The sequence below is a fragment of the Nicotiana attenuata genome, chromosome 6 (genome assembly GCF_001879085.1).
Source record: "Nicotiana attenuata strain UT chromosome 6, NIATTr2, whole genome shotgun sequence".
Taxonomy (NCBI): domain Eukaryota; kingdom Viridiplantae; phylum Streptophyta; class Magnoliopsida; order Solanales; family Solanaceae; genus Nicotiana; species Nicotiana attenuata.
In genome coordinates this window covers 48,892,220-48,897,873 of record NC_031994.1, presented here as the reverse complement: position 1 = coordinate 48,897,873, position 5,654 = coordinate 48,892,220, and the positions used below count along the sequence as shown (strand labels likewise).

The 5,654-nt window shown below is 32.6% G+C and overlaps 1 protein-coding gene across 10 annotated transcripts in view; it reads left to right on the top strand.

Moving 5' to 3' along the window:
• Positions 1–4,171, top strand: part of LOC109226973 (integrator complex subunit 3) — a 13,790-nt gene extending 9,619 nt beyond the window's left edge. For 9 of the 10 annotated variants that reach the window (XM_019391941.1, XM_019391943.1, XM_019391937.1 and 6 more), the window contains 4 exons: positions 1,086–1,275; positions 1,371–1,432; positions 2,169–2,274; positions 3,812–4,171. The gene's annotated coding sequence lies outside the window, so the exon portion shown is untranslated. The remainder of the gene's footprint in view (positions 1–1,085; positions 1,276–1,370; positions 1,433–2,168; positions 2,275–3,811) is intronic. The other variant, XM_019391942.1, reaches the window with a different exon arrangement.

The window sequence follows — 5,654 nt, the reverse complement described above, 5'->3', positions numbered from 1 at the left end:
CCCCGCCGCCCAATTTGACCCCATGTTTTAGAACCATGCTCATCTTGCATAAAAAAGCCTTTTACCTTAAAATGTGTAAGTTAAAAAAATATTTTGCGGGCGGGGGTGGGTGGGTGGTGCAGAAAAACGTAAAAACAAAAAACAGAAAATTAAAAATACAAAAAAAAAAGTAAAAAAAAGATTCGAGTGGGTTAGAGCGCGGGGGGAGGGGGTAGGAGGCAGGGTGGGTGGATGGTGCAGAAAAACAAAAAAATTGAAAATTGAAAACACAAAAAAAAAGTAAATAAATTTTTTTAAGAGGGTTTGCGCTGGGGTAGGGGTGGGTGGTGCAGAAAAAAAAACAGAAAATTGAAAATACAAAAAAAAAAAATTGATGGGGAGGGGGATTTTGCGGCGGGGGAGGGGGGAGGGGGGAGGGGGGAAGGGGATGGTGCAGAAAAACAAAAGAACATAAAATTGAAAATACAAAAAAAAGTAAAATTGGGGCAACTAAATAAATTTCTATATTAGTGGGGTGAGATACCTTTTTGTTTTGGGTGAGTTTCATGGGTTGTATTTGGGCTGCTTAATGGGTCAGAATGGGCTATAAAATAAAATGGGTTAATTTGGGCTCAGCCCAAATTGACCCATGAGCTAAAATGTTTGTAACCCAACTCATTAATCTCTGGGCGGGTTAGATGGGTTTGAGCTCAAATTGCCACCCCTAATGTAGAATATTAAATAGTTACAACAATATCATGGTTCAACTTTCTGTATTACAGAATTATGTGATTGGCTTAACCACAACATCTTGGTGGTAAATTGAATTCAGAGTTTATCTGCGGAGTTATGCGATTTCATGTGTTTTATCAACTTTTTGGATTATTAGTGTTAGAATATTATTATTAATCTTTATATTATGTGATGTATGAATTCATGTTCGTTTTGTGGTATCATGTCAATTGTCAATAGCTTCTCCTAAAATGCGAAGTCTACCTTTTGATCTATATAATGAATGGCCTCCATCTTCTGTTGGAAGGTAATATCTCTATTTCTAGACAATAACTCTTATTTCATTGCTAAAATATGTATTTTTGGTGGTTAAGTATTGATGATAATAGTGAAGATATATTAAAGAGACGACTCGTTAATACTTGTGGAACCTGATTGTATTTGATGGTCATACTTGAATACTCGTGGAAAGTTCATGCTACTCCTCAACAGACAAGCAGTTGATTCGATGTGCTTAATCCACCGATTTATTGTTTGAGAAATTTGAGAAGCCTAAAATATCAGGTATAGTTCTACTGACACATTTCTACTTATCGTTTTATCATTGTGGGTTTGCACGGACAGACTTGATGATGTTTCTGTTACCTTGCATGTAACAGGTTGGTAATTTGAAGGCAACTGATTCTTTATGTTTTCTCCCTCGATTGGGACTGTCTAAAAGGTAATTAAATTTTTTTACAATATTATTCCTTGCTGAGGAAAAGTTCATGTAGTACTTTTCACAACAAAGACAGTTACTTTGAACAAAAAATAGTTCGTATAATAGTACTTTTCACAATAAAGACTGTTCTTTTGAAAAAAATATGTTTCTTAGTTTCACTATAAAATACAAGACACTTTTTTTTCAAAGTTCAAAACCTTAAGGTTTAAAAATACATTAAAGATTTGATTATATAACATTCTTCACATGAAGTTTAACGTAAATTTATATCGTAAAATCTATATTTACTTTATCAGGAGAAAGGAAATATAAAACCTTTGATTGTGCCCTACATTTTGATCAAGGTGCAATTACCATAGCCATTTGTCATTTTTTTGTCAATAAAAAGATTTCATGTCTTTCATTCATTATTCCATCCCTTTATACATCGTATCTGTTAGAACACTAAAGTATTTACGTGAATGTACTACTCCTTTTTCATATGATGTCCTGGCTACTCTTGAAAAACTAATGGAAGTGTCGTGGTTACTAGATGTATAATAGTTGGATAAAAAAAATACATAAACAATGACAATTGAATTTTCTTCAAAGAAATTCGCAGTTACTTCTACGATTTACCTTTATAGGATTAAACTTTATTAGCTAATTCTAATAATATCAAGTACATTTGAGCTTATGGCATGGCATTAGTAGGCTATTATTATTATTGAACCGTGCACTTTACGCATCAATCCAGGTAAAAAATGATGCTCACTTTGCACTTGAAACATGTCAGCAAGCTGCGACGCTCAGGATTATCATGATAAGAAGTTGCTATTGCCTCCTCAGATCTATTGCATCAGGTAAGAACTGAGCCTCAAAATTTCAGACGTTATTAACAAGAAAAGAAGATAACTATCATTAGACTGATGACATATTAATGTGACCATAAATATGTGTCATAGATAAACTGTTGCACATATTTTTCTGATTCTTATGAGGCATTTCTTAAACTTTGGATACATGATTCAACAATAAATGAACTCCATATTCAATATTCAAGTTTCGAAAGACTGCAAATAAGGATATTGCAACTTCTTGAAAATGAAATGGAAACACTTAGCAACAAGAGCTATGCCTTATGAGATCAATCAATTTGTCATCCTTTTTTCACCCTCTTTTTTTGTGACAAGTATTTCCTATAATTCATGGCTATATCTCTGATGCGAAAAGAATTTGAGACTTGTTCCTTACATGGGATAAAGTTTTATGGTCTGTCACTTCAAGTCTGTTGGGACAAATGTTGTAGCAGGTTATTATTTGTAAATCTTTTCTGACTCTTCAAAGTGATTCTGAGTTGTCAATATCCTTCTAGTGTTTTCTTGGTTATTGAACATAGTGCCGTAAGATAATTTTCTTTCCTCTACCCATGCTTGATTCCTCTTTGTTTCCAAATGCTTTTGGTCTCAACAAAAAAGGACCTCTTGCCGTGCACACTCCTAAAATCTTCTGCTGATGGCACTTCAGTTGATTCTAGTAGTAATATGCATATGACGATAGATGCATCAATCAACTTACAAAATATTATCCGGTATAGGGGTTTTTCTACTAAATTATTTGTGCACTAGATAGACTGAAGCAAATCAGATTGAATATCAGTAAATCTTTAGACTAAGATGGAGTGATGGACTCTAAAACTTTATTGCAAAAACTAGAAATAGAAGAATACTGAAAAGTATAATGTGTTTGGGGCACTTCCAACTCTTTGATGAAAGTAAACGCATTTTAACTGCTTGGGAAAGTGCATTGCCGTGTTGCATGATGTTTTACAGTTCAATCCTTTTCGAGTTTGCCCTCTGCATAGGGAGAATAGGAGAAAAAAATGATTCATGACTTCAATTTTGGTTGTCCTACTATTATTTATTTTTTTGCTAAATCTGGTCAGATAGTATGCTACGGAAGAAGAAGTCCACATATTTTATGACTTGAAGTACTTTTCCTGAATGAACTTAACTATTTTGCCGTAGACGTAACTCTTTAGTGGATTGGCTTAGTTTGTTTCGGACTTTGGTAACAACCAACAAATTACATATATGCAGCAGAGGTTTCATGCTACTATCTTATAACTCTAAGCAAAGTTGATTTTCGTGCAAGAGTTTCTGCAGTTATATTAAGTAGATTCTTTTAGAAAGAGCTACTATGTAAGACGTTCTCTATTAGTTTTTTTTTTCTCAATTATTTTTCTGCATCTGCAGAACTTTGATTTTATTTTACAACTTCTACTTGTTTTCTTTGGAGAGTTTGGGTAATGTGAATTTCATGCATAGATGATGTTATTATAAATTGGTTTACCTCTTCAGACAAAATATTTGAGTTAACGCATAACTTAATCCTTTGCAGGTTGATTACATCGGACTTAGAACCTCAAGAGTACTAATATTCTGAAGATGTAGTTGGAAAACAAGTGGACTTCTGCTAAGGAGTTCGCTAACGTTGAAATTTTCGTTGTTTGATAAATGGAGTATAACTTTTCCACAAAAATGATGTATAAGCTTGTTAGCTTTCTTTGGGACTCGCCAAAACGCCTCGAGGCTCACGTGTGGGGTTTAGTTCTGTGAGGCTTATGTCCCAAGCGCCCGACTGTGTGTCCGACTGTGTGTCCGAAGTATGCCTAATGCTCAACGCTTGTGGCTCACCTAATAGTTCCTAATTTCCGACTGTGTGTCCGAAGTATGCCTAATGCTCAACGCTTGTGGCTCACCTAATAGTTCCTAATGCAAATCATTCGTCGAATTCCCTAATGTGCACTGTTAACCCTCAAAATTCTTTAAGAAAATAAATGATTAAAGTTCTATTTCATCTATAGAAACATGAAGATTGAGATAGTAGTACATATTTACTAACTGAAAATATTTCTTCTGGATAGGTAACCAAAATTTAAATTTTCACTTACTACAGGTCTTATTATCTTAGTTCTATGTCTCTCAAAATTATTAAATTTTTATTATTTTGTTATTTAAAGTAATTTTATATTTACTCATAAGGAGTAATAATTTAAATTACAATACTGATGAAATTTATTAATTATTAACTTTTAAAGAGATATAAATTGTGTAATTCGATAATATTTTTTTAAGCAATCATATATATTTTAGATGTTTGAAAGATAACATTTTATAGTTGATTTTTATTCCATAATAACTGTAGGCATCCAAATCTTAACGGATCAAGCCCATATGAAATTTGGGCTAAGTCCGAGTTTATTAGAGTTGCTTGGAGGCTACTCTACCAAAAATCTACCTTGGAGGCTACTCTATCTTAACTTTAAGTCACTCTTATAAAAAGGGTTACATATCCTTAAAAGGGAGATCTCAAAAAAATGGAGATCTTCTCGAAAATTCCATAAACTCTTGGGATATCAAATAGTTCAAGAAGGTGGAGATCAAATACATCTTCGGAGGTTTGCATCATCCTACATTCGAAAAATATGCTGCTTCAGTCCTTGAATTACGGAGATAATCAGGAGAGAAGAATAAGGGAGAAACAGAGTTGTCCTCACAATTGATTAGTAACAATATTTTTCTCTTATTTTGTGAAGTTTATTTTTTATATGTCGAAAATTTATTGCAAACAATAACTTTTACACAATTGGTTTTTTTATATTTGGAAAATAATACTAGATATTTTATTTTCTATGAGTTTTTAAATCATTTTTAATTTAATTTAAACTTTTAATGTGATATATATTTTTTATGGTTAATATGATATTTTATTAGTTTATAAATTAAAAAATTTACAGATTAATGGGACTTATGTCCCATGTCTCGGGCTTATGTTTGCCTCACGTTAAATAAAATACCGTCTTTTATAATACTGGTTGAGATCACAATCTCCAAAAAGAAGTTCAAGAAGGTTTCTCTATAAAATCTCTTTTCCTATAGCATAGCGATTATCTCATTGTTAAGCGATTTTGTGAAACATAATATAATTGATTCAACTTCATAATGCGGGAATTTAAAGAAATCAATCGTTTATAACACCAATTATTAGTAACTTAACTGAATAGACGTTTTCATTTATACCTAAAATTTGCCACTATGGCCAGCCGAATATTCTCACTCACGCCAATTATGAAAAAAATAAAAATAAAAAATTCAAATAGAAAGTCATGGACTCGTTTTTTTTTTTTTTTTTGGTTTAACTCATTCCCTTACGAGTTTCGACTGATCTCTTACCGAATGTG